Consider the following 24,747-nt stretch of genomic DNA (forward strand, 5'->3'; position numbering starts at 1 on the left):
CATTTTTGACAACATACTCTACCGCTATTTAACGGCCGCTATATAGCGGCACCATTTTCGAGAAAACCAAGCCTTAAGTTCCGTACGCAAAATCTACTCAAATCATATAAACACAATCTATCGTCACTTATACGCCATGGAGGACTGCCGAAGTAAACAGCTTTTGAAATTTATGAACACATATATGCATGTAAGTATGTAGGTTAGAGTATTCAAAAGAATTTTTGTAACTTTATACGAAGTTTATGTTATTTTTACTTCTAAAATTAAAGGTAAGCTAATAATGTAAGACACCGTATGTATGTATCTGAAAGGGAAAAGTAATTCATAAACATTAAGAAAAAGCAATCGAAGGATTGTAGATTTGTCATCGATTTTACTTCGAAGTTTTGTCGGTATATCTTTCACAACAATCCGACGAGTCATCGATAAAAAATCGGTAGCACTCCGATAACAAATTGGTAAAATTTTGATAGCAATTCCATAAATTTTCGATAACACATCGATATTTTTCGATGAAAAATCAATAAATTTCCATAACTTATCGATAATATAAGGACAAGTCGATAGTTTTTAAAAATATTCTGATAACATTTCGTTATATAACAACAAGTTTCTATTGGTGTTTTATCGATTTTTGAACACAGAGAACAAATTGACTAACTTTTGGAAACAACGTTTTGTTAATAAACTGAGGAATTTTCTTTAGTCAATCGGCAGATTTTCGGTAAAAAAATCAATAGCGGACATATAACTCTTTGACACAAAATTTACAACTCATCGATTGTTCAAGCGAGCTACGCACCTTTTACTGAATTTGTACCCTTTGAATTAATAACCCTAATCACCACACCACGGTAACGCACCCAACACTTTAAATGCGTGGTTGGCAACGCGTGCGCTACTCGCTCGCCTGAACGAGCATCAGCTGTCAACCAATCATGTTGACATTTTTCTTCTTCACATCTTTTTGCACATAATTTTGGAAAACTCGAATTTGGATTGTTCGCGCCCTAAGACCGGTTTATCCTATCTATATATTTTGTGTATCACCTGGTGTGCTTTACTTTATCGCTTTTATGCAAACCAAACCCAATAATCTTATAAATATTGGAAAACTTTGTATTTTATTGCATTAATTTATTTTCGAGAAAATTATGTACACCTTACATACTCTGTGAAATTGCATATCCGTAGATAATTAAATAGACAGTTTTGTGCGAGCGTGTATAAATTCTACTGTGTTTTAATAACGTACAAAGTTCAAGCCGAACAAATCTACAACGATCATCCACATCATCAACGCACGCAAGGCGAACTTATAGCGTTAATTAACTACATAATTGCAACCCCATCGCCATCCTCATCACCCGTACCGTCGTGAGACTCTACATCCCCAGCACCTACAGCAACGGAGCTGTAGATTTGGTTCTTCGTCGCCACTTTTGGATCCAGCGTTGGAAATTTAAAAAGAAAGTATCCCAAAATCGTGAGTAGAAATCAAATTTCTTATTCCCAGCTCACGCCCCGAACTAATTAAAAAGAATATTTGTGGAGTTTTTTCCATTTGAATATTGTACATACATATATGTATGTATAGAATTATTCATTTGCCCTCAGAGCGATAAACGCATTAAAGAAATTAAAACTAACTTGGCCCCTCTCTCTGCCTCTACCCTTCATACATACAAAATTAAATTATTCAAATAATAATCCACAAATCTAAGAAGTAATCCTCCCTGAAATAATTAATATTCCCCATTATTAATTAAAGTTTGATATTTGTGGATTTCCCAATAGGATTCATAAATACATACATATATATCCCCAATAATTTTTTGCAATCATAAATTTTAAGATTTCGTAAAACATATATAAGTCCCAAAAAAGGAAAGGCAGTTCACCCCCAAAACAGTGCATTTCAAATATATTGTAACGAATTTACTTGCAAATCCTCTTATTTGCAATCCTCTGCTAAGTTCGAATCACTAAACTGTTGAATAAATAACTCCAATATTGAATAAGATCGCGGGTTCGAATCGAGCTCAAGGCCTAACAATAATTTTTTATCATTATTATTGTTATGATAAATTTTTTCTTAATTGAAAAAATTTTTAAATTAGAATAGAAGAAAGAAAAAATTTTAGACAACTGCCAAAGCTCGTTGTATAGATCCATTTCGGGAACTGCTAAATTCCTTCATCGGCAAAGTTTAGGCGCCGCTGCTATAACTATTCAGCCACCACAGCGGTTTTTTGTTTGTCTTCATTAATCCTACTTCCATTCTGGTTCGTGCCAATTGATATTCGCAATACTGCGATATCTGTTGCAGAATAGCTGTGAAAATTGGACTTGTTTGTTGGCAATGCTGACATAGTGTCATATTTTATTGACACTTTTTTCCCCGTGCTCTGGGATGTATTAACAATTTTTGTTGTTATATCGGCCTACTGATTTTAAGATCGCGGGTTCGAATCGAGCTCAAGGCCTAACAATAATTTTTTATCATTATTATTGTTATGATAAATTTTTTCTTAATTGAAAAAATTTTTAAATTAGAATAGAAGAAAGAAAAAATTGTAGACAACTGCCAAAGCTCGTTGTATAGATCCATTTCGGGAACTGCTAAATTCCTTCATCGGCAACGTTTAGGCGCCGCTGCTATAACTATTCAGCCACCACAGCGGTTTTTTGTTTGTCTTCATTAATCCTACTTCCATTCTGGTTCGTGCCAATTGATATTCGCAATACTGCGACATCTGTTGCAGAATAGCTGTGAAAATTGGACTTGTTTGTTGGCAATGCTGCCATAGTGTCATATTTTATTGACACTTTTTTCCCCGTGCTCTGGGATGTATTAACAATTTTTGTTGTTATATCGGCCTACTGATTTTAAGATCGCGGGTTCGAATCGAGCTCAAGGCCTAACAATAATTTTTTATCATTATTATTGTTATGATAAATTTTTTTTCTTAATTGAAAAAATTTTTAAATTAGAATAGAAGAAAGAAAAAATTTTAGACAACTGCCAAAGCTCGTTGTATAGATCCATTTCGGGAACTGCTAAATTCCTTCATCGGCAACGTTTAGGCGCCGCTGCTATAACTATTCAGCCACCACAGCGGTTTTTTGTTTGTCTTCATTAATCCTACTTCCATTCTGGTTCGTGCCAATTGATATTCGCAATACTGCGACATCTGTTGCAGAATAGCTGTGAAAATTGGACTTGTTTGTTGGCAATGCTGCCATAGTGTCATATTTTATTGACACTTTTTTCCCCGTGCTCTGGAATGTATTAACAACTTTTGTTGTTATATCGGCCTACTGATTTTAAGATCGCGGGTTCGAATCGAGCTCAAGGCCTAACAATAATTTTTTATCATTATTATTGTTATGATAAATTTTTTCTTAATTGAAAAAATTTTTAAATTAGAATAGAAGAAAGAAAAAATTTTAGACAACTGCCGAAGCTCGTTGTATAGATCCATTTCGGGAACTGCTAAATTCCTTCATCGGCAACGTTTAGGCGCCGCTGCTATAACTATTCAGCCACCACAGCGGTTTTTTGTTTGTCTTCATTAATCCTACTTCCATTCTGGTTCGTGCCAATTGATATTCGCAATACTGCGATATCTGTTGCAGAATAGCTGTGAAAATTGGACTTGTTTGTTGGCAATGCTGCCATAGTGTCATATTTTATTGACACTTTTTTCCCCGTGCTCTGGGATGTATTAACAATTTTTGTTGTTATATCGGCCTACTGATTTTAAGATCGCGGGTTCGAATCGAGCTCAAGGCCTAACAATAATTTTTTATCATTATTATTGTTATGATAAATTTTTTCTTAATTGAAAAAATTTTTAAATTAGAATAGAAGAAAGAAAAAATTTTAGACAACTGCCAAAGCTCGTTGTATAGATCCATTTCGGGAACTGCTAAATTCCTTCATCGGCAACGTTTAGGCGCCGCTGCTATAACTATTCAGCCACCACAGCGGTTTTTTGTTTGTCTTCATTAATCCTACTTCCATTCTGGTTCGTGCCAATTGATATTCGCAATACTGCGACATCTGTTGCAGAATAGCTGTGAAAATTGGACTTGTTTGTTGGCAATGCTGCCATAGTGTCATATTTTATTGACACTTTTTTCCCCGTGCTCTGGGATGTATTAACAATTTTTGTTGTTATATCGGCCTACTGATTTTAAGATCGCGGGTTCTAATCGAGCTCAAGGCCTAACAATAATTTTTTATCATTATTATTGTTATGATAAATTTTTTCTTAATTGAAAAAATTTTTAAATTAGAATAGAAGAAAGAAAAAATTTTAGACAACTGCCAAAGCTCGTTGTATAGATCCATTTCGGGAACTGCTAAATTCCTTCATCGGCAACGTTTAGGCGCCGCTGCTATAACTATTCAGCCACCACAGCGGTTTTTTGTTTGTCTTCATTAATCCTACTTCCATTCTGGTTCGTGCCAATTGATATTCGCAATACTGCGATATCTGTTGCAGAATAGCTGTGAAAATTGGACTTGTTTGTTGGCAATGCTGCCATAGTGTCATATTTTATTGACACTTTTTTCCCCGTGCTCTGGGATGTATTAACAATTTTTGTTGTTATATCGGCCTACTGATTTTAAGATCGCGGGTTCGAATCGAGCTCAAGGCCTAACAATAATTTTTTATCATTATTATTGTTATGATAAATTTTTTCTTAATTGAAAAAATTTTTAAATTAGAATAGAAGAAAGAAAAAATTTTAGACAACTGCCAAAGCTCGTTGTATAGATCCATTTCGGGAACTGCTAAATTCCTTCATCGGCAACGTTTAGGCGCCGCTGCTATAACTATTCAGCCACCACAGCGGTTTTTTGTTTGTCTTCATTAATCCTACTTCCATTCTGGTTCGTGCCAATTGATATTCGCAATACTGCGACATCTGTTGCAGAATAGCTGTGAAAATTGGACTTGTTTGTTGGCAATGCTGCCATAGTGTCATATTTTATTGACACTTTTTTCCCCGTGCTCTGGGATGTATTAACAATTTTTGTTGTTATATCGGCCTACTGATTTTAAGATCGCGGGTTCGAATCGAGCTCAAGGCCTAACAATAATTTTTTATCATTATTATTGTTATGATAAATTTTTTTTCTTAATTGAAAAAATTTTTAAATTAGAATAGAAGAAAGAAAAAATTTTAGACAACTGCCAAAGCTCGTTGTATAGATCCATTTCGGGAACTGCTAAATTCCTTCATCGGCAACGTTTAGGCGCCGCTGCTATAACTATTCAGCCACCACAGCGGTTTTTTGTTTGTCTTCATTAATCCTACTTCCATTCTGGTTCGTGCCAATTGATATTCGCAATACTGCGACATCTGTTGCAGAATAGCTGTGAAAATTGGACTTGTTTGTTGGCAATGCTGCCATAGTGTCATATTTTATTGACACTTTTTTCCCCGTGCTCTGGGATGTATTAACAATTTTTGTTGTTATATCGGCCTACTGATTTTAAGATCGCGGGTTCGAATCGAGCTCAAGGCCTAACAATAATTTTTTATCATTATTATTGTTATGATAAATTTTTTTTCTTAATTGAAAAAATTTTTAAATTAGAATAGAAGAAAGAAAAAATTTTAGACAACTGCCAAAGCTCGTTGTATAGATCCATTTCGGGAACTGCTAAATTCCTTCATCGGCAACGTTTAGGCGCCGCTGCTATAACTATTCAGCCACCACAGCGGTTTTTTGTTTGTCTTCATTAATCCTACTTCTATTCTGGTTCGTGCCAATTGATATTCAGGCCTTGAGCTCGATTCGAACCCGCGATCTTAAAATCAGTAGGCCGATATAACAACAAAAATTGTTAATATTGAATAATGGAAAAATGGCCTTTATTAAAGTACTTCACAATGACACTTATACTTTGCTACTCGCTGGCTTAATAACCAAACTGATTGATAATTCAAATTGAACTCTACTATTGGCCGCCAGATCGCGTGCTTAATCAATAACTGATTGATTGCTCAACTCAAACTGAATTACTTCTTACTCGCCTGCCCCGCTTTTATAGTTTACGCTGCATACTTCTAGGCTCTTCCATTTCCAGAACTTACCAACTATATTCGTGTGTGTATAGTTCTCATATAGTTTCTACTTGTTTACAATTGTCTACTTTTTAGCGCTTCTCAGATGTACATATGTGAGTTTGTAGTTTACAGTCTCCCGCACACACATAAGCGTATAAGTAAATTCATCTGTGTGTGACATCTCATCTCTCGCTGCCTTGTATGTAAATGTTGCTCGTCGGAATGCGTACATATGTGTAGACGCAATTATTGATTCATTTATGTAGATCCATAATGATTGAATTATTGATGTGAATTCACGTCACTGCTTAGCATCGGCCTGGAGATGGCAGCACTCCTCAGTTTTACTAATATTCGTAACACTGCCCTCCACCTAAGTCTGATCGTCCCGATCAGACAAATCTCCCAATCTAAACGCCGCTGGCATCTCCAAATGTACCACCCTTCTAATCCGTGGTTTACCAGTGGTTTGTATGCGGTAGATGGTATCACTGATCTTCTTCACAACTTTGTACGGGCCTTCCCAACTGCACCGAAATTGGGCTGGAACACCTTTCCGCCGGTGAGGGTTGTTTAACAGTACCAACTCTCCATTCCGGAAACCTTCCGAATTATTTTCCCTGTCGTACCTGTGTTCCATCTTGCTACTCATTATTCTGGATCGTTCTCTGGCACTCTGTTGCTTGGCCAATGAAGAACTACTTTGTAGAGCTTGTTCTTGACGGATTGGCTTCACATACTCAGTATCGTTCCGACGTTTCCCAACAAAAGTGCGCGCTGGCTCGAAACCATCCTTGCATTCTTTCTGAAAAATTCTTTCAGTCATTTTAGTGCGTCCATTAGGGTTTGTTGATGCCGGTCTTTTCCTCGCAGGTACTTTTAATTTCGCTTTATTTGGCACATTCGATCCATCAACATTTGCTCGATCTACTTTCCTTGACTTTCGTGGTCTCTGTCGAATCTCCTCCACCAGCACTCGCTTACTGCTGAACCCTTTTTCTAAACTGAAGTTAAGTGGCACATCTTGGTTCTCATAATGCATCACCCTTCTCTGCATATCGATCTTGATGTCATGGTCAACCAAGAAATCCACTCCCAATATAACTTCATCAACAATCTCCGCCACAACAAATTTGTGTAAAACCATGACCTTCCCAATCAATACTTCACATATCACTACTCCCTGAACTTGGTTATACTCGCCAGTGACCGTACGCAACTTTGCTCAAGGTAACGGTTTTACTCTCCTGTTGACCACGTCAGATCGGATCAAGGAATGAGATGCGCCCGTATCTACAGTCAGTATTCGTTCGTTGCCATCCACATTTTCCCTCTGACGGTAAGACTGCTCGATTTTCTACCAATTTGCGACACAGATATCACAGGGCATTCAATAGCTGGATCTAGCTCTCTACCTCTTACTCGCTCTAGCTCATCTCCTCCAGCTTTGCGTTTACGCCCACCCACATTGTTGGAACTATTAAGGCCAAGATCGCAATGACGTGCAATGTGACCGGACTTCCCGCATTTGAAGCATTTCATAATTCCGGCATTTTTCTGTTGTGATCCCTTCAGAGCTTCCAAAGTTGCGTCTACCCACTCTGGCCTTTCTACTTCCACACGGCGTGCTTTGAAAACTGGCTTACACAGAAGCGACGCTGTTTCCTGAATCAGGGCTTGTGACACCGTTTCTGCGAATGTTGGCTTTGGGTTTGCGTATGTAGCCCGCTTCGTTTCCACATCTCGTATGCCATTTATGAAACTCTGGATGTTTACTCTTTCCGTGTATTCCACAGGTGCATCCGCATTTGCAAGATGAGCCAATCTTTCAATGTCCGAAGCAAACTCCTGCAAAGTCTCGTTAGCTTTTTGGTAGCGGTTTTGCAATTCTATTTGAAATATCTGTTTCCTATGTTCACTTCCGTATCGTCGTTCTACAGCAGCCATCAATGTTTCATAACTGTTCCGTTCGTACTCTGGAATCGTCTGTAAGATTTCCGCTGCAGGCCCTTTCAATGCCACGAACAGTGCAGCAACTTTATCTTCCGCATTCCAGTTGTTCACTGCTGCGGTCTTCTCAAACTGTAGCTTAAAGACCTGGAAAGGAACAGAACCGTCAAAGGATGGTGTTTTTACCTTTGGATTACTCGCTGAAACTGCTGGACGATTTAATTGTAACTGCTCCATACGACCCTTCAAATCATCGACTTCTGCCTGAAATTGAGCGATTTTTGCATCCTGCGCTTCCAGCTTTGATGTTACCCTTGCTTCCTGTGCTTCTAACTGTGAAGACATTTGTGCCACCTGCAATGATAAGCGCTCCTCTTGTTCTTCCATCTTTGATGTTATACGTGTTTCCTGCGATTCCAGTTGTGAAGAAATTTGTGTCGACATTTCTGAAATACGTGTTTCTTGTGCTTCAATCTTCGCTGTTATACGGTTCTCCTGCGATTCCAGCTGAGTTTCCATCTTCGATATAATATCTGTCTTTTGCGATTCCAGTTGAGATGACATGTTGGTGGATATTTGTGATGACATTTCGGACATTTGTGCCGATATTGCAGCCAATATCATGTTCAGGTCTGTGTTCGTCATTGTCTGCGGTGTTTCTTCCATTTTTGTTATTTCCTCGCCATCAAGATGAAAATCATACTCTTCCACATCAATTCCTTCTGCTTCCATTGCCTCTCGTAGCCGTGCCTGAAGTTCCAGTTTAACGCCGCTTGTATTCAATCCACGGCTCTCCAACTCCTTCTTTAGTTGCTGGATCTTCAATTCACTGAACTTTGCCATGTCCTTGTTGTCTTCTGGAATTTATTCAACAATTCCTCTTCTGACACCAATTGTAACGAATTTACTTGCAAATCCTCTTATTTGCAATCCTCTGCTAAGTTCGAATCACTAAACTGTTGAATAAATAACTCCAATATTGAATAATGGAAAAATGGCCTTTATTAAAGTACTTCACAATGACACTTATACTTTGCTACTCGCTGGCTTAATAACCAAACTGGTTGATAATTCAAATTGAACTCTACTATTGGCCGCCAGATCGCGTGCTTAATCAACAACTGATTGATTGCTCAACTCAAACTGAATTACTTCTTACTCGCCTGCCCCGCTTTTATAGTTTACGCTGCATACTTCTAGGCTCTTCCATTTCCAACTTACCAACTTACCAACTATATTCGTGTGTGTATAGTTCTCATATAGTTTCTACTTGTTTACAATTGTCTACTTTTTAGCGCTTCTCAGATGTACATATGTGAGTTTGTAGTTTACAGTCTCCCGCACACACATAAGCGTATAAGTAAATTCATCTGTGTGTGACATCTCATCTCTCGCTGCCTTGTATGTAAATGTTGCTCGTCGGAATGTGTACATATGTGTAGACGCAATTATTGATTCGTTTATGTAGATCCATAATGATTGAATTATTGATGTGAATTCACGTCACTGCTTAGCATCGGCCTGGAGATGGCAGCACTCCTCAGTTTTGCTAATATTCGTAACAATATTTTGGTTGCTCATTCGTATGTATGTATGTGCATATGTAATAATTAACTGGTAGACAGGGACCCAAAATAAATTTATAAAACTCACTTTTTCAAATTTCTTTAATTAGCGTTTTCAACTTCTCTCCTCAAGTACTCACAAATATTAAAAATCCCTCAAATATATAGCAATTATATATCCCCTTGGAAAAAAAAAATTTTTTTTCACTCATATATATATATATATATATACGCATATATACTCATATATACACACGTTTATAAAAGTGCGGTACGGTGATACAATTTTAATTTTGTTGCTCTCTCAAGCAGGTACAGTGGTACGAATTCACGGTTCGCGTTATTAAATATAAAATTTCAAAAGGTCAAAAAGTTTATTTCTCTTGTCGTGAAATTTGCATTGCGGTTATAAATCTTTCTTTAAGTCGTCAACTCACTCTCTCTCTCTCCGGCGCTCTCCCTTACTCTCAGGCTCTCTCCCTCGCTTGCTCACTTTATGTTAGGTGTCCCCCAAAGAAACCAATCAAAAAGCCCCACAATGAGTGACGACGAGAAATCCCAAGGCAGCTCCAAAGATCAACGCCAAACGTGCCTAACCACAAAAAAAATAAGCAAATGTTTACGGCAAACAAATTCATCTCGGAAACGGATAATTTCACGGACTTCTGTGCTCGATTCAGGTCCACCCCGATTAACGAAAATACGGAATCGTCCCTGAAAATTAAAGATACCAATATTGATAGGTTTTGGGACCGGGTCCAAACCTCCCATGACGCGGTATTAGATACAGATGATCTAGATCTCCCAGATGACTTCAAACCGGTCGCGTTTAATAAATACCGGTCATGTCTAATTATCTATGAGGACACAAAAGCCTAGATAGGGGACCAACTTATGTTGCTCCAACAAGCAAATATTCCCATAGCCGCCCCCACCGCATCACTTCCAAGAGATGGAACAGGTTTCGGCTTAAAAATCCCGCCTCGTGATACAGAAGTATTTTATGGGGGTTATGAACAATGGCCGTCATTTCGTGACATGTTCACGGCGGTCTATATTAACCACCCAAAACTCACAAAAGCCCAGAAATTATACCACCTCTGGTATAAAACACAAGGCAAAGCCGGCGAAATAGTCAAACAGTTCCCACTCAGTGATGCCAATTTTGAACTGGCGTGGGAAGCCCTAAGGTCGCGATATGAAAATCGCAGGGTTTTGGTCGACAACCAAATAAAAACCCTTATGAATTTAAAACCAATTCCCATTGAAAATAGCGAGGATATACAGAAATTGCAATCATCCGTGAATAATTGCCTCCAAATTCTCGGCACCCAGCAAGTTTCAACAGAAAGTTGGGATCCAATCCTCATTTATCTGGTCACCTCTAAACTCCCGGAGAACACGGTAACCCTGTGGGAACAGTCTCTAACCTCCAGGAAAGATCTACCCAACTGGACCCAAACGAACTAATTTCTGACTACTCGCTATGAGGTGGTAGAAAGAGTAGACCAATGGCGCCGCTCTAAACCCACATCGGCCCCCGCCAGCACAAGCTACTCTAAACAAAATAATTATGCATTTAGAGGCAGCAATCACGAAAAATCCAATCCGAGGATTCAATCCCATGCTACAGAACACCGCACAATGTACAAATGCGCATATTGCAAAACCTCCGAGCACCCCCTGTGCAGCTGTGCAAAATTCGCTAGAATGCCAGTCCATGATCGGAACAAGTTCGTGAGAGACAATCACATGTGCTTTAACTGCCTATCCCAATCCCACGTTCTAAGAGATTGCAAAATCACATTCAAGTGTGTTCACTGCCGGCAACGGCACAACTCAGCTCTCCATGATGATGCGACCTCTAGCACATCATCAACACCCAGAATGCATAAAGCCACAGCCGAAGTAGCAACTACCACCCGCACTGATGTCAGTCTCCCAACTCCCCACTCTCCGGAAGACAACCGCGATCAACCCACGTGTTCAAAAAATGCCCACGTACAATCTTTCTACTCGGACAATGAAAGTAAAGTACTACTCCCGACGGCAATCGTCTCAGTAGAACACCGAGGTGAACTCTTCAAACTCAGAGCCCTAATTGACCAAGGGTCAGAACGGAGCTTTATCTCCTCCAAAGCTCAAATAAAACTGCGTCTACCATGCCGAGCATCTAATTTCGAAATATTAGGCATGGGTGGAAGAGTAGTTCAAACATCGAACAAACTATGCTCTCTAACTCTAGTCTCAAACGATTTGACCACAAGGATCCAAGCACAAGCTATTGTCCTACCCCAGTTAACCAAGGTGTTACCCAAATTTAATCCCACCCAAAGACAGCGTGACAAATGGGCGCATCTGACCCTCGCAGATGCAAACTGCTACTTTTTGGCAGTGACCTTATCTCGCAGATAATGCTAGAAGGTGTTGAAAAATCTCCCCGAACCTACTAGCGCAAAACACCATATTTGGGTGGATCCTTAGTGGTCAAGTCCTTAGCAAAGTAGTTTCTTTCTCAACCCAGGTGGCGGAAGTATCGGACTCCCTCGATTCGCAGCTCAGAAAATTCTGGGAACTGGAAGAAGTATCCACCCCAAGTGTCTTAATGTTGAAGACACTATATGCGAAGAATTGTACCAGTCCACCACCACTCGCAGAGATGACGGTCGCTATGTAGTGCGACTCCCCTTTAGACGCAGTTTCCCAGAACAGGTAGCCTTAGGTAGATCCCGAACCTCAGCTCTCCAGCAATTTCTTAGCATGGAGAGAAATCTTCTCAAAAAAGGCGAGCTCAAATCCCAATATGACCAAGTCTTTTTAGAATATCTCACCCTAGGTCATATGGAAGAAACCACTTCCTACGAAAGATGCTCAGACAACAAATACTTGTCGTTCTACCTACCACATCACGCGGTTATAAAGCCCGAAAAAAGAACTACCAAGGTACGTGTGGTCTTTAATGGATCAAAGAAATCAACTTCCGGTAATTCTCTGAATGATGTTCTCTATACCGGTCCCACCCTACAACCCGATTTGATGCTATTAATACTCAAGTGGCGCACGTACCAATTTGTTTTCAACGGCGATGTAGAAAAAATGTACCGCCAAATTCTCTTACATGAGGAGGACCAAGATTACCAAAAAATTATTTTTCGCTCAGCCCCCAATGGTTCAATTCAAGATTTTAAGCTTAAAACCGTCACATTCGGTCTTAATTGCGCTCCCTATCTGGCAATACGTACCTTGCACGAGCTCTCTAAAGACGTCAATAAGACCATCCCTAAAGCATCTCAGATATTAAAAGACGAGACATATGTAGACGACATACTTTCCGGCGGGCACTCCATCCTCTCAGCTGCAGAGTCCCTCTCGCAAGTCAGGCAAGCCCTTACGTCAGCAGGCTTCCCCCTTAGAAAAATCACGGCAAACCATCCTGAAATAATTGAAACTATTCCCACAGCAGGCTTGCTGGATTCCCAGTTTCTCGAATTCGAAAAAGCAAGTACGACGAAAACGCTCGGGATTCAATGGAATGCCATAAAGGACTCATTTTGGTACACCGTTGAATCCATCCCAGTAACCACCGCGAGCACAAAGCGACAAATTCTCTCTTCCGTCGCAAAACTTTTCGACCCCGCAGGATGGCTAACGCCGATAATGATTCAAGCCAAAATCGTCTTGCAAGAGCTGTGGCTTGATGGAACTGACTGGGACGAACAGGTGAAACCCCTCCGCCTCGCAAAGTGGACGCAGTTCGCACATAACCTCCACGCCATAACAGGGATTCAAATTCCTCGTTGGGTCAATTACTCCCCTCACCAACCCACGGAGCTGAATGGCTTTTGCGACGCGTCGGAGAAAGCTTATTGCGCCAGCATTTATGTACGAACGACGGTAGGACAAAACACAACCTCTAATCTCTTAGTCTCTAAAAGCAAAGTGGCACCCCTAAAATCCACTAGCTTGCCACGGCTGGAATTGTGTGGAGCTCTGCTCCTAGCGAAGCTAGTCTCCGTCGTTCAATTCCAACTCAATCTCAGTCCGCATACCTTGACGCTGTGGTCGGACTCCGAAATAGTGCTCGCATGGCTAGAAAAGCCCCCCTATACATGGAGAACCTTCGTAGCAAATCGAACCGCGCAAATAATCGATCTGGTTGGAAACGCCACTTGGCGACATGTACGCAGTTCCGAAAACCCCGCCGACATGGGCACAAGATGATACAAACCTCTTGATTTGGCAGCTTCCTCCCTGTGATGTAAATGCCCAGAATGGCTCATCAGTCCCCCGGAATCATGTTGATAAATGTTCCTCCATCCTTAAGCGAGATAGTTCCTGTTTTTTATCGAAGGAATAAAATGCTGGCAAATTAAATTAGCTTGTATCTCTTAAATTAGATAGGCAAGTATTGCATTACGTATAGTGGCAAAAGTACATTCAAGACTGATGCAGCTATACAAGTCATTGTAGTGCGCGCACCAGATAAGAAGAGGATTATTTTTAGCAAAGTTTCGTCGACAAAGGGGTAAATAGAAAGGAACGTAGTGTCTGGATACTCTAGGGGGAACCGCAAAAAACAAGCGGCTGAGGAGGTCCGCGGAATCAATTTCTCCAATAATGAGCTTATGGATGAACAATACCCCCAGTAATATTCTCCGATTTTTCAGAGTGGGTAAGTTAATAAGAAGAAGTCTACTTCTGTATGGAGGAAGGTGGAGACTTGAGTCCCAATTAAGGCCGCGCAATGCAAATATCAAAAATTGCTTTTGAAATGACTCAAGCCGCTTTATATGCTTTTGAGAAACAGGGGACCAAACGCATGAGCAATACTCGAGTATTGGACGAACCAGCGATGTGTAAAGAACCTTAGTGAGGTACGGATCATCGAACTCTTTAGCCCATCTTTTAACAAATCCAAGTAAACCCAACGCTTTGTTGGCTATAGATGAAATATGCATGTTAAAATTCAATTTCGGATCAAAAAGGACACCTAGATCATTTGCAATAGATATACGCTCCAAAGGCGTACCATCTATTACATAAGATTTCAATGCTGGCTTCACTCGGTGAAATGTCATATGCTTACATTTAGAGCAATTTAAAGCTAGTAAATTTGTTGTGCACCAACATTGGATCGAGTCCAAGTCGGCCTGAAGAAGATCCAAGGAACTCAAATCGGTAGGACAGTAAGTGTAGCAAAGTTTTACATCATCCGCATACATTATAGTATGGGAATATAATATTGTCTGTGGCAAGTCATTAATGAAAAGGGCAAAGAGCAAAGGGCCTAGATGACTTCCCTGGGGTACGCCGGAGGAAACTCCGAACGATTCCGACAGATTGCACTTGAACAGGACTTTTTGGGTCCGGTTAGAAAGATAGCTTTTCAGCCACATTAATAGGCGAAACGGAAAGCCCAGTAAATCAAGCTTATGAATAAGCAACTCGTGGTTGACGGTATCAAATGCTTTGCTGAAGTCCGTGTAGATGACATCCGTTTGCTTGTTCGCTAAAAATCCTTCCATAACTATAGAGGTGAATACAAGCAAATTTGTAGTGGTAGACCTTTGACGAATAAAACCGTGTTGACATGGAGATAAAAGACTAGAACACTGATATTGCAGTTGATTGGTGACAATCTGTTCAAAGACTTTAGGAATGACTGAAAGTTTAGCAATACCCCTGTAGTTTTCAACTTTTGACCTACTACCTTTTTTATGCAGGGGTATAATAAAAGACTGTTTCCAAAGTGCCGGGAATGACGCAGATCCCAGAGATAGCTCAAATAATTTTAAAATAGGCTCATACATGTTTTCGGCGCAGTACCTAAGCACGCAACTAGGAAAACCGTCCGGTCCCGGAGAAAAGGTGGGCTTCAAAGGTTGAAGACTCTGAAGAACAATATTACCATCAATAGCAGGATTCCTATTGTAATTCGAGCTATCTAAGCGATAGGGATATTGACCAGAATGAAAACCACTGGATGAATACGTGGACTTAAAGAACTCAGAAAATAGTTCAGCAACGTCGTCATCAGTGCAAGCTTTTTTACCTCCAAAGGTTAATGAGGAAGGATACCCAGAAGTTTTCCGCTTTGAATTTACGAAACTGTAAAACTTTTTTGGATTTCTAAAAAATTGGGCTTTACAACAACTCAAGTAATTTTTATAACAAAGCTGATTAAGACGGTGAAATTTAGAACGAGCTATTAGATATTTAGAGAGGTCTGCAGATGCTCCAGATTTCTTGAACCTCTTATAAAGCCTAGATTTGATGTTATTAAGTCTGATAAGTTGCCTTGAAAACCAAGGGGGCTTATTCGAACATAGGGTATAGCGAGTAGGAATGCAGGTATCAAAGAAGCTATCAAGCGTACTGGAAAATATAGAGATAGCCGAATCGACATCAGTGCAAGCATAGAGATCCGACCAATCATGGGAAGCCAACAGATCATTGAGCATAACGAAATTCGCTTTGTAGAAGCATCTAGATCGGGGACGAGACTGTACTTGAATCCTACGGGGTAGGCTGATATCAAGTGATATCTCTAGCGTAGGGTGAAGAGGGTCTTCTGGAAGGGATAAAGGTGGTATTTGCGTAAGGGCAGTACCCACCGAGCCATCCACAAATACTAAATCCAACATTTTATTTCCACTATTTGGAACATTGTTAATCTGTAAAAGAGATGAGTCTAACAAGCAATTGAGAAACTCATGTTGAGCAGTGGGAGTTAAAAAGTTTGAATCACTTATATTAACCCAACTAACTGTTGGCAAGTTAAAGTCACCAACAACAACAAGTCGATCGTTATCTCCCAACTGCGAATGCAAATCACAGATGGCCGAGCTATGACTAGCATAAACATTCATATCCGAACGAGGTGGTATATACGAACAGCAAACAATTACGCTATAGCTACCGAATGAAAGCCTAACTGCTATGAATTCGATATGAGAGATATTGTCCAGCGAAATCAACTCAGACGATAGGATAGATTCAACAGCAATAAGGACACCTCCCGCTCTAGAGATGCGATCACGCCGATAAACAGCATATTTTTTGAAAAAACTTCAGAATTGTAATTATCAGGCTTTAGCCAGGTCTCCGTAAAAGCTACAACTTGTGCAGAAAAGTTGAAAGAATTAAGGAAGAATGGAACAAGTTTTGATCGTAAACCACGAACATTTTGATAATTAATGAGAAGACGGGACAGATCAGCAATTACCTTTGTGTTGTTATTACTGTGTTCGTCATACCGTTTTTTGGCTGTAATAAAACAGGTTCGGCCCTCGCCTTTCTCGTGAACAAGTGAACCACAGTATGCTTGGGCCAAAAAGAGGAATCAAGTACCTTATCGAAATATTCATCTGAAAGGGATATTTTAAATGAGGAGATGTCTCTCTCATATTTAAAGTTAAATTTATACACATTGATGTTACTAGTGGGTGCAACACCAAGTTTAGAACAAACGTAATGAGCAATGTCATTTTCGGTAAGCGAGGCGTGTAATCGGGACACAAATACAGCCCTACGAGGTGGCACGGCAGTCACCTGCAAAGGAGTAGCGGATAGCGCACCAGAGAGCTGGGAAGGTGCGGCCGTTATAGCGTTGGTTATCGAGCCCGTACTATTTTTTTCAGGTACACTTGTATCGCTAGCAACAACCCCAGTATCGGTAACTGTTATTGTTGGAGCTAAAGATACCGGTGGAGGTGTAGGATGAATTGGGGAGTCCAGCGAAATCAACATTGGTGACGTAGAACAAACAGCCGCAAAAGTACCACTATTAGTTCGTGCATCGTTTAATTTGCCATAGATCGTCTCACTGGAAGTCTCGACACAACCTTGTGTAGATTCTTGTGGAGATTCCTGAGCTGCATTGTTCATAACGTCTTTGGTTAGCCTGTTCGTATTAGTCAACGCGGTTGAAGGGACATTCGTAGGAGGACAGCTTTGCCCCTGACTCGAAGACAAGTTGGAGTCATTGTTGGGCATACATTTCTTTCGTTTTGGGGATTCAGATATCACTTTCAATTTTTTAAAGTGAGCCTCCATCGTTTTGAATCTTTCGTTAAGGTCACGAAACCCAATAAAAATGTTGTTGAACTCTTTCTGAGTTTGCCTCATAAAAGCTCGCATGTCATTTTCTACGGAACGACAATCATGACATGTTCAGTCCAATTTTGCTGGATATTAGGTCAACCACCCGACCACCTATGTGAGAGAAACCGGCACAGATAACATGAGCCATATTATCACAGAGCCAACAACAAACATAAGTATCACCACGGGAAATTTTCTTTTGATTGGTGCACTTCTTGACACAGCAATCCAACATAATTGAAAAGTTAAACAAACCCAAAAGAAAAATAGGCAAAAGAAACTATAAGTATAAGATAAATTGAACAGCTGTTCAAAAATTATGGGCAAGAGTTATTTTGGAGCACTGGATGCAAATCGCAAGACAGCGTATAGCTAGCAGCGAACACAACACAAAGCAAAAAGGGCACACAATGACTTGCTAATAGCAGCTACCAACAAAAAGGTATGCAGTTATCACAAATTTTCGTGAAAATCTATGATATATGAACACACAGACTGAATGTTTAAATTGCACAAAAAGCCACTATGTATATTGCACTGTGTAAAGATTTAATACGAAATTAAACTTATAAACTGTTTTCTATTATATGAATAAATATTTATAAAAGACAAAACTTGTTTACAAAGTAAAAAGAATAACAATTCGAAGAGCGATCAAAAACACGTCCGCGCACGGCAAGGTTACCAAAGACTTGCGCCGCCCCTCCGTAGGTCCACCCGAAGTCCGCCGAATCGAAGCACTACATGCCAGCGAAGAAGAACCCGACATTCTGGATCGATTTTCCTCATTTCCGCGTGCCCTGAGAGCTTTAACTCACGTGTTGCGCTTCATACGCACCCTTAAAACCCGCGCGGGCCACATACCAACTTCCCCGTTAACCCTTACTCACGACGACTTCCGAAACACGAAACTCAAGCTAATCGCCTTAACTCAGTCGCGATATTTCCCCAAGGAAAAGGCATCGTTGTTAGCCTCGAAACCTATCGACAAACGGAGCCCCCTTCTCACCCTTAATCCATATTTGGATGAAGATGGATTGCTCCGAGTCCGCGGTCACCTAGTTGACTCAACAATAACCTACAACGAAAGCCACCCCATTATTATCCCGGAAAAATCCCGATATGCTGCACTTTTCCTACGCTTACTGCATGAACTTTTCTTGCACGCCGAAGTCCGTCTCATGCAGCAAACGATTAGACAAGAACTTTACATTCCTCGGCTCAAGTCACTCATCAAAAAATGCATTTTTCAATGTAAAACATGCACCGTCCACAAGCAGCAAATGCGCTCCCAAATAATGGCAGCCTTGCCACCCATACGATGCACTTTCGCTCCCCCCTTCACCACAACGGGGGTTGATTTTGCCGGCCCTTTTTTGATAAAAGCATCCACCCTGCTAATACGAATAGAGGCCGTGTTAAATTCACGCCGTTCCGTAGGGGAACACCTTTATTAGCGATTCCTGAACCTGACCATGAGAACCTATCTCTGCTCAACCGATGGGAAAAGGTCAAGGTTATCCATCACCAGTTTAGTCGACGATGGAAGGAGGACTACCTCAAGGACCTCCACAAACGATATCGTTGGAAAGACACCCGCATTGAGCCAAAAGTCGGTGAGTGTGTCCTCATCAAGGACGATACAATTCCTCCCACCGAATGGCGCCTCGGACGCATCGAACGAGCACGCCCCGGCCCGGATGGCCACATTCGTGTCGTCGAGGTACGCACCCAATCCGGGATTCTCACACGGCCGATAGTAAAACTATGTTTTCTGCCCCCGGCGGATCGTCCGCCCAGCCCCCAAGCGACCGTGTAGATTTTCATTACCACCCCACTCACAAGACCGCTGAGTCCTAAAGACTTATCCCGTCAAATCACCGTATCCGCCTAATCCCAAAAACAACAATTAAAATCCCGCTCCATCTCATAGTTACAATCATCAATATACCCCGCACTAAAGTCATATGAATACGACTCGTTTCAGGCGACCATGGATGTAACACCAACTTCAAGGCCAAAAACGTCGATACGCTCTCAGGTGGTGGTGGCTAGCAATCACGCCGAGCGCCAAAACAACAAATCCAACAATAATTATCAGCAATTTCGCGTATGCGCTCGCCATCATGCGCTGCGTACTTGCCAACTCTTTCGGGGCATGCAGCCGTCGCAGCGGTACCTCCTGGCACAAGCCCATGGGTATTGTACCAATTGTCTGGCGCTATCACACGCGACGCGTGAGTGTACGTCTCCCATTATGTGCCGCATCTGTGCCCTTCCACACCACACCATGCTCCACCGGGCCCCACCACCACCAACACCATCGAGCCACGCCGCACCAACGCCTCAAGTGCCTCCGACACCGGCACCGCGCTCTAACTCTCGCCGCCGCCGCCAACGCCCACAACAACAAGCCGTCAACAGTCGTTACAATCCTACCACAGTCACGATCGCAAAAGCACGGACCGTTCGGTGCTCAACAGCAGGCCTTCAGACGGCTTCACACCGAGGCAAGGTGGCAAATATCCTCATGAACGAGGCCATCAGAGCGCTGGAGCAGCTCAGATTGACATTAGCCAGCTAACGCGTCTAGGCGGGGCAAGATGTTCAAGCCAGCGATTAGCGCACGCACCTTTTACTGAATTTGTACCCTTTGAATTAATAACCCTAATCACCACACCACGGTAACGCACCCAACACTTTAAATGCGTGGTTGGCAACGCGTGCGCTACTCGCTCGCCTGAACGAGCATCAGCTGTCAACCAATCATGTTGACATTTTTCTTCTTCACATCTTTTTGCACATAATTTTGGAAAACTCGAATTTGGATTGTTCGCGCCCTAAGACCGGTTTATCCTATCTATATATTTTGTGTATCACCTGGTGTGCTTTACTTTATCGCTTTTCTGCAAACCAAACCCAATAATCTTATAAATATTGGAAAACTTTGTATTTTATTGCATTAATTTATTTTCGAGAAAATTATGTACACCTTACATACTCTGTGAAATTGCATATCCGTAGATAATTAAATAGACAGTTTTGTGCGAGCGTGTATAAATTCTACTGTGTTTTAATAACGTACAACGTTCAAGCCGAACAAATCTACAACGATCAACGCACGCAAGGCGAACTTATAGCGTTAATTAACTACATAATTGCAACCCCATCGCCATCCTCATCACCCGTACCGTCGTGAGACTCTACATCCCCAGCACCTACAGCAACGGAGCTGTAGATCGATTGTAAAATTATAACACTTTGATAGCAAATCGATAACTCGTCGAAACACTTCGATAACAAATTTTTCTAAATTCTTGAGGGTAGAGACCTGGACCTTCAGTGTGGTAATCGGAGCACGCTACCACCACATTATGGCGGCCGCCGATTTGGCAAATACTCCGAATTTAATTCTGCCTTGGAAGTTTCTGAGTAAAGTAGTTTTCGTCCCGCGAATTTGTAAGGAAAATTAATAAAGAAGCACGAAAAATTTTGTAAGAGAGGCCCGGCCTAGATCTCCTCGAAGGTAAATCGCACCAAATATTTATTTTTTTTATTGGTCTTCATATCTGAGCTTTTAGCATCGTGAAAAATACGGAAACCATGTTTCGCATACTTCAAGAGAAATATGATCTTCTCTTGACGCCGTCCACGATTCCGAGTCATAAATCAATACAGGGTTGATGGGATTGCTTTTATGCTCTTGTAAGCAGCTTACATCTGCTGCTAGAATTATCCTTCCCAGTGTCAGGTTATAAAAAGAGATAATCGCGATTGCCTTCGCCTAGCTTATATGTCATGGCATGGTACGGTACTTTGTAATCCTTATTGAGCTAAGCTGTATGAGCTTTGCACATAATTCAAAGTCAGACATAGCCAAATATAGACAACTGCTTCTCACGCAGTCAAAAGCAGCTATGCAAAAGGTAGTACGTGTCTGGTGTTCTTATCGTGAATCTTCGCAAGGTTTTGAAATGCATTGAAAATCTGGATGATTTGGTATTCCTGTGGATATCAGCGAGCAGGTTTGGGAACTGAATGGAGTAATCATCAGCGGTCTGTTTTAAGAGCAGCTTATCGACAGCATACTTTCCTTGTGTGTGGGCTTTGGTTTTTTGTTGTTTGAACAGGAGACAATTCGTTGTTTTTGTGAACCCTCTTCCTCTTGTAGCGATAATAAGAATCGTCTCATTTTATGCGTAGCTCAGCAGGCTCAATGGCTTCCTTGGTAGGCTTGTCTTAAGAAGCGAATTGAATTAATATACTCGAATGTTCAAGGAGTAAAACAAATGGTTGTTCGAAGTAATATTTTCCTCCTGGCCTATAAGGTTTTGATATTACATCTGTACCTTAATTTGAAAGGCTTCGGATATTCCAGGTTGTTTCTTCAATGGTAGTCCTTTTATAGCTTTCTTCCTCTTCCTGCGGTTTGACAAGATTTTTAGTTGGAAGTACTTTTTAGATTGGAGACACAGGAACATACATATTTATACAACGAGCTCGTTGATCCAAATACACCGAGCGGAGCATCTTGTGGTGAAAAAATGCTGTAAACCTTCTGGGAAATTCAACCTGGTAGGCCTTCAAGGCTGCTCCTTAGAATAATGTCTTCCTCAGTTCTTAAATATTCTTTGAAGCAAAAGTAGAATATGCAAGGAATGGAGGAGTGGTATCATAGACGGCGCTTCGAAGAAGCTACTGAGGTGTAAACTAGCGGATGCAGAGCAGCACAGTTAGTAGCCGAACTTGCTTATTAACATTGAGCAATCAAAGGCAGCAGAATTCAAGGTGTTGGTAAGTCCCCAAAACCTTCGGGAGCAGCAACAGCAACAGGCAAAGGCAGCGGCTATCTTAGAACCACGTACGATTAAACTAATTAAGAGACCTTTCGAATAGTCTGCAAAGGGGCCTAAATATTATTTCGTATATCAGCTGAAAGCACTGCAAGGGAATTTAATTATACCTAGAACCATGTCGTTTAGTTCTGCGCTGGTTCGGAACTAGTGCACTTCACCGCAGAGATGATATAATCTAATATAACTGCAGCACTTTATTGGGCTATTCACGTGTACTTGATCTACTTAGCAGCTTATAATTTTTTTTCTGTCCAAAAGATCAAAACACTCTACACTGAAATAAATTTTAAACAGAAAAGTTGATAATCATAGTGACTTAAATAGACCAAATTTTTTTAAGCATTACAGAAAAGTTTGTTCACATATCAAAACAAATAAAAGCCAGCAATAATCTTATCACATTTGAGCTCGCTACATGCATGTGGCTACAAACACCCAATTACTGTACAAATGTGAATTACGAGCCAGATAAAAGCCGTTAGACTTTCAGCTTCACGCCAACCACTCTCTACCCCACCATGAACCGTTGAATAGAAATGCGTATGAGTCGCATCACCGGCAAACATTAGCAATGGCTTTCCAAGCTCTTCATCTAAAAGCGGCAACTGCCCGTACGCAACACTTCCGCATACATCGTACGCAATGAAAATTGGGGTTTGTATACCCTACGTACGTACAAAATTCATTGGTGTAAGCACTTCAAATGTAAAAAATTTCTTAAAAAGCCAGAGCAAAGCAGCATGTGCATCAATCAGCCTCTGGCAATGTTTCCATATAGCGTGCATGTGGTCCAGTTATCCAGCCTTTTCACAAACGTGGTGGACAAGAAACGCGAAAAAAACCAAACACACTCTCCAATCAAAAGTATTACGTGTTATGTCGTTCCAACAAATCCTCCTCACGCCACAACAAACCAAAGTCTGACCAATGGTGGGGCGCGAATGGTGTTGCAAATTCTAAATAAAATTTATGCACTGTACCCAATTTGAGTCCAACAATAGCGCGGCAGCGCTGGAGTAAATAAATTTGGATGCGTCTGCTTAAGCACACCCAGAGATACGGTACAAATGACATGATATGCGTCAATAGCGTCGCCATTGCAAAGATGTTTTCGTACATTGGCGCCTGATTGCAGCTGCCATTCAATATTACGCAAACGCGAGTTATATTGTATGCTTTTGTTAAGCAAACCTAAATCATTCTCTTCATCCGATATGCTTTTCATAAGAAAACGTAAAAAACTGCGGAAACCTTTATCTTTCCAATTGAGTTGCGAATCACCTTCACATGTCCAATATTCAAAATAGCTACGTTCACACACTTCAAAGAGTGTATCTGCTGCTTCGTGAACACTTTCAGATTTTTTATAGTTTTTGAAAAATTCACGCCCTGTATGTAATCTTATCTAGCTTTGGAGTTTGCTCTAGATCGTGCCAGGAAGACTCTGTGAGATAGGTGCCCAAAGATCCTTCAAATTTATTCAAGCCATCCTGTAGTGAGGGCAATAAATTTCGGACTATTGATTTGAGTTTATTAGCGGCTACATCTTTAATTATTTCCTTATTCGAACGTACGCATTTGTAGTCACGATAAGTTCTGCCGGTTGGCTACAGCATTTCAAAATCTCGTAGTCACCTATAAATGGGACTCAATTTTTCTTCATGACACCATTGCGCTCCAAAATCAACTACATTATCACCGAAAGGTATTGTATGCACGCGTCCACCATAACGATTTTCAGCTTCGAGTAGGAAAACGTTTTTAAACCCGGTTTGCAGCATTGGAGTCGCAGCAGCTATGCCCGCAGACCCGGCACCAATTATGACAACACGCGCCGTTTCCATTGCACACATTTCAGTTGTTTCTTTATTTCAGTTTTTGCTGTTGCTTCTGGTCGCGTTTTTCCGTTGTTTTTGTTTAGTCTCTTGTCTTGCTTTTCAATTCTTCGTAACATAATTTTTTAAATGGTTTTATTTAGCTTGACTTGACAGGCTGGCTGGTTGGCACGAATTTTGTAATTGAAATTTGAGTAACTTCCCGATAATCTACAAGCTTGAAACTTGGAATATAGTGCAGAACCCGATGACAATGCAATAATAAGAAAAAAGCTACGATAGGTGGCGCATATATCGAAATATTTGAAAAAATCGTATTTGTGGTCCGATTTTTTTCATATTTGGAAC

The 24,747-nt window shown here is 40.8% G+C and overlaps 1 pseudogene; it reads right to left on the reverse strand.

Annotated features, from left to right (window-relative positions):
* Nucleotides 1-22,989: 22,989 nt before the first annotated feature.
* On the reverse strand, nucleotides 22,990-24,417 carry LOC137252914 (spermine oxidase-like; annotated as a pseudogene).
* Nucleotides 24,418-24,747: the final 330 nt, after the last annotated feature.

Source organism: Eurosta solidaginis, chromosome 5, assembly GCF_040869045.1.
Source record: "Eurosta solidaginis isolate ZX-2024a chromosome 5, ASM4086904v1, whole genome shotgun sequence".
NCBI classification, from domain to species: Eukaryota; Metazoa; Arthropoda; class Insecta; order Diptera; family Tephritidae; genus Eurosta; species Eurosta solidaginis.